The sequence below is a fragment of the Protopterus annectens genome, chromosome 2.part2 (genome assembly GCF_019279795.1).
Source record: "Protopterus annectens isolate FY-2018-M chromosome 2.part2, PAN1.0, whole genome shotgun sequence".
Taxonomy (NCBI): domain Eukaryota; kingdom Metazoa; phylum Chordata; order Ceratodontiformes; family Protopteridae; genus Protopterus; species Protopterus annectens.
Window position 1 is genome coordinate 225,329,150 of NC_056730.1, and position 14,851 is coordinate 225,344,000.

Here is a 14,851-nt window from a genome sequence, read left to right on the forward strand (position 1 = left end):
GAAATAGCATCCGACATTGCTCAGAAAGTATTTAAGATAGCACCCCTTCTCCAAAACCAATAGACATTGTCAGCATGCTAGCTAATAAATTCAGTGTGAATTCTACTCCAGAAATGACTATTCAAAGCCTGTTTATGTCTGAAGACATCAAATTCCACCATTATCACTAAGGATTGTGTCCTAAAGGTGCTCTCATAGACTTGAAATACTTCTTCCATGACACCAGATGATATACTTGGCTGTTTAAAAAACAGTACCAATCAAGACCTGTAGGAGTCACTACCTAAATTGTTCAAGCTGAATATATCCACTGGCTTTGGCCCCAATGTTTGATACACAGTAGTGTTGATGTCACTCCATAAGGGTGTCCCCATTACTGACAGCATTAATAATGGGGCTATCAACCTGACAAGTCTAATATATGCAAAGCCTTGAAGCGCATTATAAGAGACCCATTTAACTGACATTAAACATGTCATTAGGCTAGACCTAAAGCAGTTTGGAGTTATTAAGTATTGATCCTGCCCAATAAATCTAGCTAACTTCATCGAAAAAGTAACTCAAGATATTGAGAATAACCATGCTGTACACAAAGCACACCTTGACCTGACTAAGGCCTTTGACACTACACCTCATGCAAGCATAGTTAATAAGATAAATGTATAACAATAGATGACTAGGGGACAGAAACTATACTGTGTGGGTTGCACATGCCTTATCAAAAAAAGGATGAAGGTAACCAGTGGCATTCCACATGGCTCTCTGCAGGGACTCCTTTTTGCTTAACATTTACTTTTCTGACCACTAGGCCACAAAACATGGCCTCTGGCTTACAAAGTTTACAAATGACTGCAAAGTGGAAGTCATTGTTAAGTCTCTCCCTGACACTCAAGGCTTGCAACAAAAAATTACACTTGTAAACACCTGATGTAGTAACAACGGGCTTAATTTAAATACTGAAAAGTGTAATATAGTCACACTTGATAAATCATCCATTACCTTCCTCCGATTATATGACATTGACAATACGCACCACCAAAATGAGAATGCTGTTACAGAACTCAGTATATGGATTAACAATTCTTTCTCCTTTGATCATCACATAATGACAATATACAGGAAAGTCTTCTACTTAATGCACCTAATCACTAAGGGGATATCTACCAGCTCCAAAGAAGTCATTGTCCCATTATATTCAACAGTGATAAGACCAGTTATCGAATACAATTTCCTCTTTAGAATGTATCTCACTAGACATATCTATAAACTATAAAGACCCCAGATGTTTCTAAGTACATCAGTGGCCTAAAAACCCTAAGCTACTGTAAAAGGCTGGAAGCACTGTTTGTTTATTCAATAGCTTACAAATTCTTGAGGAAAGATCTTTGCCTTTCTTGCCTTCAAAACCATTAAGGATCTAGTAGTTCAGACTTGATTGTATCTCCACAAATCAAATAGTTGCACAAATACTAAAACAAGGGGCAATGACTTCAGCAACAGGTAAATTGAACAAGGTGGAGAGAATACATTCATTACAAATTTCCTCCCTCGCCTCTAGAATAGACTTCCACTGCAAATTAAGCAGTGTTAAACATTATCTTCCTTCAAACAGGAACTGGACGATTGGATAGGTTTTCTCAAATTTACACCTGGCTTTACAGGTCTGACCCTGCTCAAGAGAGGACATCCAGTCTGAGCGTGGATACTGGCAAGGGGTAAATGGTCACAAGACTCAGCTGCCTTGCATATGCTATGATCCTATAATCCTATGATCTTGAAAGCTTGTCTTTGTATGAAATTAAAAAAAAACCCTACTGATGCATTTAACATGGAGGTACAGTAACCTACTCATTACTTTAAGTAGTGAAGCATATTGAGTTCACTCAGTCGTTCATGATGTCAGAGCAAGATTTTTAAGCTCAAGAAACATTTCAGGAGACTGTCAACAAAATAAAAAGCAAACACAACACACATATGTGTATTACAAGAAGTATCAGAAAAAAGATATACTTGTTAAACATTGCCCTAATGTTACATACAATCTTAACAGCATTAGAGGTGACTTAGGAAAAGATTGTACTGCATGGAGCATGGTGATTACACTCCAATATTTGGAAACTAACTTCTCCAAAGACAACTTCATGCTACTCAAGTCTGAAGTGACAAACTTCATGAAACCCATGCAGATGGAAGCCGAAAGTTCGACTGCTGAATCCTACACTAAGGCACTGTATGAGCACATCCACTTGTGCATGAATCGTGCCATCCCAAATAGAACCAAGATGCTCTCCTCCAAAAAAAGGCAGCCAATTTGGTGGTCCCCTGCCATAAACAAATTATACAACAGAAGAAAGAAACTGTTGCAGAAAAGAGGAAAATCCCAGGATGCAAAAAACTCCCTTACCAGCCTCAGTAAAAAGCTGCCATCCCTCATAAAATCCTCCAAAGCTAGTTACGAAAATAAAATTGTCAAAGATTCCAAAGACAACCGCAAGACATTCTATAGTTATGTCAAGAATCTAAATGGCAATGCTCCGATATGCACTGAGCAACAACAGAATGGCATTAAATATACTACTCCCAAGTATATTGCCAATATCCTGGCAGATCGATTTAGTGCCAACTTCACCCCCCTCTCACCCCCTTAAGGGCCATCTCAATACCAAAAATTGCCAGATTCTGTTAATCATGGCCACACAGGTAGAATCCGCACTCTCCAAATCTAAGAATACAGCATCCATAGGACCAGATGAAATCCCGGGCTGTGTACTACATAAACTATAAAGTGAACTGGCACCTCACCTAAGTGTCATGTTTAATCATAGCATCACCTCAGGCTTCATGCCCACTGAGTTGTACACAGCTACATTTATCCCACTCCACAAGGGGGGATCAACCTTGGATCCTGGTAACTACTGTCCCATCAGTCTGACGAGCCTGATCTGGAAGGGCATGGAATGCATTATCATGGAACTTATAAACAAAGACATTGGCAACCTTCAAACCCTGGAACCCACCCAGTTTGAGTTCGTGAAGGGCCGATCTTGTCTCCTGAACCTGACTGACTTCTTTGAATCAGTCTCTAGAGCCGTGGAAGAGGGTAAGGTGGTCCACAAGCTTGTCTGGACCTCACCAAGACCTTTGACATCATTCCCCACTCTGGAATCATAGATAAACTTACTAAGCTGGGCATAAACCCCTACATCACTCAATGTGTTGCCAACTGACTTACTGACAGAACCCAGACTGTAAATGTAGCAGACTCTAAATCCAGCTCCAGACAAGTGACAAGTGGAGTACCTCAGGGTTCAGTCCTGGGACCACTCTTGTTTGGCATCTACTCCTCTGAAGTACAGCACAACACTAAAGGACTCTGGCTAACAAAGTTCCCAGATGACTGCAAACTGGGAGTCATTATTGAATCCCCAAATGATGTGGATATTCTACAAAAGGGCCTTATAGAAACAGATGCCTGGTGCCAGAGCCATGGGCTCATGTTTAATGCCAAGAAATGTATAGTTATCCCCTTTGAGAAAAAACATGTACACATGAATTACCACACAGGTGGCAGTACACTAAACACCGAAAGTGTGATGAGAGACTTAGGGACACAGGTGGACAGTGGTCTCACCTTCAATAACCACATTGCCACAAGAGTCAGGAAATCCTTCTGTGTAGCACACCTCATCACTAAGGGCTTTTCATCCAGAAAAAAAGGAGGTCATTGTCCCACTGTACTCATCCCTCATTAGACCCATTATAGAGTACAATGCCCCATTTATTATGTACCTCACAGGACATCTACAACAGCTGGCAAGGCCACAGAGATACCTCACTAAAAGAATCATAGGCCTAAAGCAGATTCCCTATGCTGACCATCTAAAAAAACTTCCGCTATACTCTGTGGTGTATTGTCTACTCAGTGGTGATCTCTGCTTAACATACAAGGCCATGCCAAACCCTGAGCTGTTGGACATGCTCCATTTAAAGAAATCCCAATCCCTCAGAGACACACACTCCAGGGATCTAAACCTTGTCATCACAATGAACAAAACATGCTGGAGGGGTAGGTTCCTGACCCAGAGACTCCCCATATTCTGGAAAAGACTGTCCACATATGTCAAGCAGAGAGCCTCCTTGGCCCTCTTCAAAAGGAACCTTGACAATTGGATGTGAGATAGGAAATTCACCTCGGGGATCACATCAGTCGCCCTGCTAGACAGGGGTCCAGGGAAGTAAATATTGTGGGAAGAAATATCCAGGGAATTGTTATGGCTAGGCTTGTATAGGCCCTAGGGCTGATAGGCCAGTACCAGCCTATGAACCTATGAACCAGAGTAGCACACAACCTGACATTAACAATGTTAAGCACTGCCCATCAGGTGTAGTGCCAGGCAGTAAAATCTGACTCTACTGACCAGTAAATGACAGCAGCAGAACAAAAGACGTTTCTGCTTGATGTCCATACTGGTAATGTGCCCCTAACTTTCTGTAATAAGCTATAACATGGCTATAATCACAGGATGTGTTAGCATGCATTTTCTGAAGTATACAAGACAGGAAACTCAAATGCATGCCATTATTTAGTGACTTCAGTCCTAAATGGTTTGTCTGAAAAAAACACAGTTATGAGGAACAGAACAAAAATATGAAGACAAAATCTGAACATTTTACAAAAACCTGAAGTGTTGAGGGGCATGGAGGTGAGTGTAAATGTGGTGCATTAAACTGCTTTACTGACAGTGTCTGCTAAGTGTTTTTATGGCTTTTATGACCTTGATTGTTATCCTTTGTCCTCCCAATTATATTTGGGTTTACCCAGAATTCTCAGAAGTTGAAAAGTATGGTGTCATTAGCTTGATAGTGCTAAGTGCCCAACTTCAAGCTTTTGCTAATTACATGTGCTTTATAAAATGCACTTTAAAGATAAGTGCAGAAAATGTAATTTTAAATGAGGGGATTGTGTCTGTACATGTTAGCTGATGACAAACAGTATGGGTAAACAAGTTTAATAAGAATCACTGGATGAAACAAGCAGGAGGAAGGCGTGAAATGAAAACAATAGTGGAAAAGAAGATCCATAATGCTTTATGCCGAGGCATGATATCACATGATTTCTGTTTAGCAGAACAGAAAGAATCACAAGAAACCTTTGCAGTGGCAATGGATAACTAAAGGTTAATGACTGTGCTCTAATATTTGTAACAATATAATCTGTATGCAGTATTAGATGCAATTATATTATCTGAAATTCTTTAGCAAAACATATAAGCAAAAGCATGGTGTTATATATTTCAGGCTGTATCAAAAACCCTTGGAAAAGTGAAATAAATATGTAAGATAACCTGGAAAGAGTCCATGTACACATTTTGACTTCTAGCATCATGCACAACTTTGCAATCATGTAGGGTGTTGAATAATGTTTCTTAATAACTAGATCTGTTTTATTTCCGTAAAAAAAAGCATGCTAATAAAACAAGACATGTCAGAAAAACAATAAACAATCACAATTCACTGCTCTGGACTGAGTTGCTATACCCTGAAAAAAATAAAAAAAACAGAAGAACGTGATAGCAACAACATGGCACACAAGGCTAGCAAATAATGTTTTATTGGAACAAACAAAGTAAATGCTTTCACATGGATCAGTCACACTTAATCAGACTTTAAAATAATATATCACAGTCCCTGTTTAAATACAGAGCCAGTTTGCCCATTAACTAATCCGCAAAAAGGTTACCATGACAATAAATTAGCACTTCAGTAAACCACAAATGAAAACTTTTAAAAACAATAATAAATGAATCAATGAAATTGAAACATAAAGAGTTTTAATATGTTTCAATGCCATTGATTCATTTACTATTATTTTTAAAAGTTTTCATTTGTAGTTTATTGAAGTGTTAATTTATTGTCATGGTAACCTTTTTGTTGATTAGTTAATGGGCAAACTGGCTGTATATTTAAACAGGGACTGTGATGTATTATTTTAAAGTCTGATGAAGTGTGGTTGATCCATGCAAAAGTGATTACTTTAGTTGTTCAAATAAAATGTTATTTGCTAGCCTTGTGTGCCATGTTGTCACTATTACTTTTTACTTTGTTTTTTGGATGTCAGAAAAACAGTTATTTTAGAAATAATTATTTGGTTAAATGAAAAAACATATTTTATGTTTGCAAGTTAGGTTGGGAAAATCTAAATAAAAGCTAAAGGAAATAATAAATAGTCGCACAAAATTCTGCTCTTAAAAGTAACACCTACATTTTTGACATATTTACTTACTTCTGTAGTTTATATATTAGTTATCTTTGTATTTCTTTCTGAAAACCACCACTGAGCTTTGGATTGATTTTCCTTTCTTCCCCGCCCACTCTGTATTGGATGCTGTAACTTCTCTAACCAAGCAATCCCAGAAATAACTATTCAGTGGGTAGATTTCCCTGTATCCTCAGGAAAGCAAGCTCTGCTGTAGCTAAATTTCAGCCTTGGTGAGCAAGGGATCTGATGTGGAGTCATTGATATGGAACTGGGAGTTATCACACATATGGTAGTCTCCCAGTACCACTAACAGTAAAGTGGCTAGCACAATTATGGATCTCTGCCAACTGTAATCAGAACTGGGGATCTGTGAGGTCTTTACACTCCACTAGAGGATAGACAAGCATCAGTTTACCTGAAGCTCTCCCGCTTTGATAAGTGAGCTGGCCATCAGATGCTTCATCCAACTGCTTCCTTGCCAACCCTACTAATGGCTTGAGTCTGCTCCTGAACTTGAATCACATGCAATGCAGATGGACGTCTTAAGTTTCTGCTATGAAACTAGACCACTTTATGGAATTAAGAAATTTTATATGAAGTGTTGCCTCTTTCATTTATGAACTGACAAGTGCAGTTGATGTTATAGTAATGTTCTGTATTCCCTTCTTGATATTAGACTAATTCATTGCTGTACTGGACTGTATCGCTTTATCGTAAACTGTATCTGTTTATGTTCTAAATTAATCTGTATTTGTTAATTTTCTAATTTTTTTCTGAATTTCACTTTGCTTCATTTGGAGCCAAGCTTACAGCTGAAAAGGGTCTCTGTATTAAGTGATTTATCTAGTCGACAAATGCATAAATAAATAAATAAATAAATAAGCAAGCAATGATATGTTCCTTGCTGTCTATATGAATTAATGATCTTTTTTCCAGATGAGTTTTTTAAAAAATAATATTTTGACTTTTTCAGTGGGATTAATGTTATATTTTTCAAGGGATGTTGAAAGCTGCAACTGATATTCTTCTGCAGTTTTCATGCTTGATTTTAATATGATGAAAAGGCCAATGTCAGAAGTGCAACTTATTTTTAAGATATAAACATCATAACACATCAGTCTGCCTTCCTGCTTTTGTTATAATAGCGTACGTTTGAAATGCATAACCTATATTCAACATTGTGAAGTGGGCTTGATAGCTTATTTACACAATGGGGCAATCATGTATTTTGGCATTTCTAAAGCAGGACTTTTATTTACAGGTCAAAGAAAGGTGTCTATGTAGTGGGCTATCAATACAAATATGGCATTATAGTTACAGTTCAAGCCAGTGACGGCAAGAGCTGTCTAATTTTGGTCAATTTTCTTGTCCTTCAATGCTATGCAATAAAGGAAAAGTACCACTAGTATAATGCACATGGCTGTCCACATGAAAAGGCTTCTTTCAGTTTTAAAAATGTGCTTGTGTCTATAAAGATCTATTTATCACATGAAACAGTAAGTATACATAGAATACTAATTGTTTTGAAACCCATCAAAAATGTAAAATTAAGATATTGACAGAGTTAAAATAAAACTGTAATGACATGCACATTAGATTGGTCAAAAAACAGTAACTAATACATTTATTGTTACTGAATCCTATTTGCATGCATTACTATATGTTGTGTTTTTCTCATAATTAACAGTGAGTCTTACAAAGACAAAAAAAGACTCAAGTAAAACTAATGATTTTTTTTTTAATTTTGTAGTTTACCTATATCTAAGATCAAACTGCTATTGACATACTATTATCAGTAGGACTAATTACAAATAAATTGACATAGACTTCCCTGTGATCCAATAACAATTGTGAATGTTTCTTATTGAGCCTACACAATTTAAACATGTTAGCGTTATGAGCAGCAACACTAATCGAGTATGCATGGTGCTCATCATTCCTACACATCTGCACGCACCTTTTCATGGCCAGCAATAGTATGGAAAGGTGCTCGCAAGTATGAGCACAGAATATAAACTAAATGGCTTTCCTGTAAGCAAACTTAATATATATGACCACATCCTATAGCCCAAAAATATTAAGGGTAAAAACAGTAAAAGAATACCGAAAGAGAGGAAAATGGCGGAATTATGCACAAATATCCTGCAGGCTAATGTGATGAAGTACCAAAGTAACATTTGTAACATATAAACACTGTCATATTGATTTAATGATAATTAATTTGAATGACAACATATGAGTTATTCACATAAATAAAAATGGACATGCTAAAATTGGATGTGAGAGGGACATAAAATCTGCAGTGTAATAAAAGGAAGTTAATGTGATAGACGTGTTTTTTGCTGAGATAACAGCAAGGGCATAATATACATTATGGGATAAATGGATAGACTGTAGCTATTGCATTTGAGGTATAGATACAGAGAATGTATATAAGCGAGCCAACACCATTGCTGCATTTTCCACCTCACCATGTGTGCACAAGAACAAATAGACCTTACAGTTGTCATTTCATTTACATCATAAAAGGACATGTTTTGGCAAATAATTATTTGTACCCAGTGCAAACGGGTTTAACACCAATAAGTATGTAATAGACAAGCATGTGTTATATAGCCATGAAAATACTAAATGACTATATAATAACACTCAACATACATAAGTAACAAATGACAATGCAGATTGAATGACATTTCATGAGTTCAAGTTTTCCATTGGTAATTTGGACACATCTCAGATGTTGTTATAATGGCATGCCCATGGTATTAGAGGGAACAATGACATAAAAGCAATTAAGCAACACAAACACACAAGAAAGTGATGTAACAGAGGACTAGTCTCACTTTCTCATGGTCTAGCAGCATGCCATACTGTAAAACAATGTTGTATGAAAGCCCACATCTGTCATTAAGCTGTATAGTGGGATGAAAAAAATTGCAGTAATAAAGAAATACTTGGATGAAGACATGTACTACAGAGCATAATTATTGAGGAAATAAGTAATGCCTGTGAACAATGAATGACATAGACACTTGTGACATGTCATTTTTCCAACACATGCCAGGACAGCTGCCAGAGAGGTGCATACCAATCATGAATGCCACAGAAATACACATATTGGTTGTGTCATGAAGAGCAGCCTTGAAGGGCTTCCAACACTTTCCTATCATAAGGATTATGGGTGCCCTACCTTTTAGGACAATAGCTTAAAAAAGGCAGCCATCTCACTGCGTCATAACTATTTTCTGTGTGTAAGCCACTACTGTCTTACAGGCACTGAGACAGATATGAACAGATTCAAAATCCTGCCTATGATACTAGGTTCTCTACAGACCACTGTATTGACTGCATGTCCCGCAGCAGATTGCAATGGAGACTGCCACAAATAACTGAAATCAATGTATGCAGTAAGGAAGGAGTTATGAATATAATTTGAACAATCTGGTTTGTCAGAATCCCAAAAAGGAGATTCACATGGTACTGTCTACACAACAGTGAGCAGTAAAATATCAATGCTTCTTTGCTGAGGAAGCTGTTTTTATCATGTAGCACAAATGATGTCCCAGAATTGAAACACATTCTATATGTGTAGGTATGCAATACAAGTCAGTACTCAATGCACATGCCACAGAAGAATTCACAGCACTATATGCCCTGAATATCCATTTCACTGTCATGCAATCACAACATGTGATTATATATCATTGTCCAATATAAAAATGGATAAGAATAACTAGATACAGTGTTTTTGTGTAGCAATAACACATCTATAAAATGTTGCCCTTTTTGGGAAATGAATACCAAGCAAGTAAGTCTATTGACAAATGACATGTTGAAGAACTAAAAGTGCTGCAGTGAAACTCTTTAACACAACTGTGACACTCCACCTATGCTAACCTATTACATCACTCGTATGTGTCACAAGCAATCTCTTTGAGATAAAAGAAATAAGCGATACCTCTCACATTATAAATGTACACATTGTAACTGTGGTTGATGCCAGTCATTCATTACAATATAAGGCCAAACAATATTTATAGTCATTTACTGTGGATGGTAAACGTGAGCATTTGACTAAAAAAAATACATGATATTGTAGAGAACAAATGTGCCACAGTAGGAGTGTCACTACAATTGTGAGATATGTCATTATTTTAAGACATTACATCATGACATTTCTGCAAGGAATATGTGTGCCTGTAATTGCTGTACTAAGGCAACAACATACAGAATATTGCCTCATTACCACTTGCCATAGTAGAATGTTTACTATAAATATTACGTAAGGAAAATGTAATCATGTGTCATTATTACTCTGAATGAAAGCATTCCTATGTGAGAAATTACCATAGATTTTTGTAAAAGGAATCAACATCTATCCATGTGCACAGCAAACAACAGTATTAGTGACATGTACAGTCACAATAAGATTGGCACAACATAATCTGAACAGTGATGGCTGCAACTGAATTAACCATCTAAACATGCAAGCTACAGATTAGTGCCTGAATTGTAAGTGCCACATCACATGACATGTTGAGGTTCAACTGGGGAAGTGCACAGTTGAATGGATGACATCATCATTGTTTCTTAGCTGGATATTTATGCTAAAAGGTGTTCAAAGTGCACGGTAACACTGCACAGGTGCACATTACGTATTTGAAGAGTAGTCTTCACAGTATGAGAGTGAAAGACACACTCATAACTGGACTCAACCCTCCTGTCTATGTATGCATACAATGTATAAAGCACAGTATCAAAGTTATGGACCACAGGAGAAGTTAGATGACAACTGTGAGATACTGCAGTTATGGAAGCATTAGGTAATTACTCTGTTGCGAAGAAGTTATTTTCCCTGGGGATGCTAGAATTTGCTAGTTTAATGACACTGTAAATTCATCTCATAAGTGGAAGTGTACAAAAAGATGGTTGTGAGGTACCCAGCTGTATATGACAGTGATCCCACTCACACTATTTAAGCAATCTAGTTACACAATCCATACATTACAATGCCACAGGAGAATTCTGAGTGCAACTTAGGCATACAGCATCTATGAAGGGATGACATAAACAGTGTACTGCCGAGGAGATGTATGTGTGTAGTAAAATGATTTCTACAGGCATCTAGGTTTGTAAATATTGCCACTGCAAATGTGTGTAAACCAATCCTGACTATATTTGCAGTCACAAACACAGACGTGGAAGTTAACCACTGATGCATTCGAACTGCCTACCTATTTAGTTACACATTGTAAAAAACAGTATAAGAAATGCAAGCATCAAAGGAGAAGTCTGACCTTTAAAATGTGAGAGTGCACTTTAGAAAGAATGACCTCAGTAGTGTGTTGCAGAAAAAAATGTTGTGAAAGGTGTAATGAGTATAGTGGGATCATCAAGCAGTTTAAAATGTTTCTCCAGAGTAGGATAAGGGAACTGTGTGTAAAGTTAAATGAAGTCCCCTCATGGGAATATAACACCATGTAGTACACACACACACACACACACACACACACACACACACACACACACACACACACACACACACACACACATTTTTTACATTGAGCACTGAATCTCCTGCCCATCAAGTTACAAAATCTAGAGGCCATAATATTAGTTGCAAGTGCCACAGTAGAAGTCTGACTTTTAATGGAAGAGCATGTACTTTTCACAGGATGACATCATTAGTGTGCTGCAAAGAGGATATTTCTGTTAAAAGTGGGATAAAGGAAATGGGTAAAGTTAAAGGAACTCAACTAATGGAAAGTGTATATGGCACCAAGTGTTACAAATGCAAACACACAAGTTTATGACACTGAACATTGAACCTCCTACCTATCTAATTACAAAACCTAGAAAACACAATATTAGTAGCACCTGCCACAGGAAAAGTCTGAATAGAATGATGTGAAAAAGCACATTTGTACCACTTGAAAATCAAATGTTTGGAACAGAATGTGCTGTGTATCACAGGTTTACGGACAAATGCATATGTGTGAACATGACAACATAACAGCACTGTGATTAGCCTATGTAATTAAATAGTTCCCTACTAAGATTTAGATACTGTCCTTTATATGCATTGCATTACTGTGAATGACATGTATCTTGTTTACAGTATGGGATGCCAAAAAAATAACAGTTCTAAACTAGTGGATTATCAGTCCAACTTTCCTTCCAATTCATTCCATTATGATTGTACAAATATCTTACTTCATGCTTGCACAATGTGCATTGGCAAGGCAAACAGACACCTCCTGCACAGGCAATGCACTACAGAATAACTGCAATGGATTATGCATGAACAGGTTAACCAAAATTGTAACACAGTTGCAAGTGTAACCATAGGTGACCAGGCATATATTAATGGACTGAATTAACTGAATCAACATCACCTGAAATCATGATAACTTTTTGTCAAAATTCAATGCAGGCATATAAACATTGTGCAGCATAAACAAAGAACTATTTATTGTGTTTTTCCCCCTCTGGCAGAAACGCAGCCACACCATGCTCTGTGGTGCTGCTGATGGCAAAGTATTAGCACATAAATATCTTGATGTGTTGAACTTAGAATGGGAACTGGATAGGGATGTTCCCTTGGAACAAAAATGGATGTACCCAGTATTTTCAGATGCAGCTCTCTGCATCAAGCACAATTTCCTTTAAGAGCACACAGAGAACACAGTCAGTCTGGGGGCTGGGTCCTCTCTCTCTCTCTCACTCTCTCTCCAGATACCCAATAAGACTCCCCCACTGGCACAAGTGCAGGGATGAGTCCTCAGCTGAGTGACCAAGCCAAGTCCTCTAGCACCTTCTTTGGGGAACCATTGCTTTGTGTCTCTGCTCCAAGCAGCTGACACACGTGCTCTTTGAGATTTGATTTTCACACAAACACATACACACACCTGGGAAAGGCTGGCACATATTTATTAGCTATGCCCCCTTCTGCCCAGACTATAAGGTAGTTACACTGCCACCAGAGACTCCAAAGCCAGCTACACTAAGGCTCTTGCAAGAATACTCATTTATACTGAGTCAAATTAATATTAATGGTGATGCTTGCCAATCAGTAAGGCTTTCAGGAGTGGCTGCAGTATCACCAAATATATATAAGTTCTCTTAAAGGTTAAAATATTCTCTAAAGGACCAGCCACAATGAAAATGCTAAATATATTTAATAATACATAATAAAAGAACATGACAATACTAAATATGTATTTACAATAAACACCTGAGTTTTAATCACAGGAAATATTAACAATAACACAAGTGAACAGGTTCACACAATTACAGAAAAAAACAATATTTAACTAATCTCATTATGTTTTCCTGACTGATAAGAATTATTATTCCTTAACTTACTAGAGCAAGGCAAGATGAAGTAGGTGAAAGATCCTTCTTTGTCAGGTTACATAAATAGAGTGCCATGAGATTTCAGTCTCACCTAGTATTAAAATATAATTTTTAGTAATGGATTACAGAATAACATCACATACATCTGGTCATCTGACTTCTGGTTACCATGCTTCTCCCATTGTCTAGAAGCTGTGAGGATTTAGCACATATGTGTCAGTAATACACACATAAGCACAAAGAGCCTTGCTAAGATCTCTTGCAGCTCCTGGAAGTCATAAAACAGTTTCAAAACTCCAGCCTTCAGAGTAGTAACTAGTTCAGAGCTTCCTAGTACAGACATTTTGTCTCTGGCTGCATTGAGAACTGTAAGATATAATCTTTATGGCCTACTCCAGGTAATTTAATTTCAAACTATTTTCAAAGTTTAACATAGCCTCTTCTCTTCCAATATCATCTGTTAAAATATATATATTTAAACAGTTACAATAATGCATGCATATTTCTTTTTTCTGTACAGCAGGCCACACTGTTGGTACATTTTAACACAAGCAACTTTACAACTACATTTTTCAACACACAGACATCTGTACAAATCAGTTTGAGATATGAATGATATATAATTCTTTACAAAATTCCAGCTAGCTGTGATGGCATATGTTACACTGCCCTACTTATCCTGGCATAGCTGGCAATACCTCACATTGTCCCGCTTTGTGTCGGCTTTCATAAAAATAGCATTATACACATACAGCCATGTATGAATCTGACTGAATACAGAAATTATATCTGTAGTTGTATTTTTTCATGTGTCATGATTTTACACATTTGTCATGACAGTTACATTTAGTCAATCCTTAGATGTATGCTGAAGGTATATAATGAAACACATAAGGAGCCAAGCATGTTATTGATGGTGGAAACATTACTTATGGAAACAGTTTTGAATCAAAGATGTTTATTGGATGGCACACAGCTGATTGAAGAATTGGACTATTAGTGACAGGAATACACAACATAGACATAATAACACATTAGTGCATGTTTCATTTCTGCACATATTTTGTTGTGTTACTGTTTGCTTTATCAGTATAATCATTTAGGCAAGATTTGTACAAGACAAGCTTAACAATAGTGTGCAGGCACATTAATATAGCAACAGGGTAATGGTGTGTTAAGGAAAAATGTAGCAAACATTTACAGCAACATGAATCATATAATACACCGAAAAACATT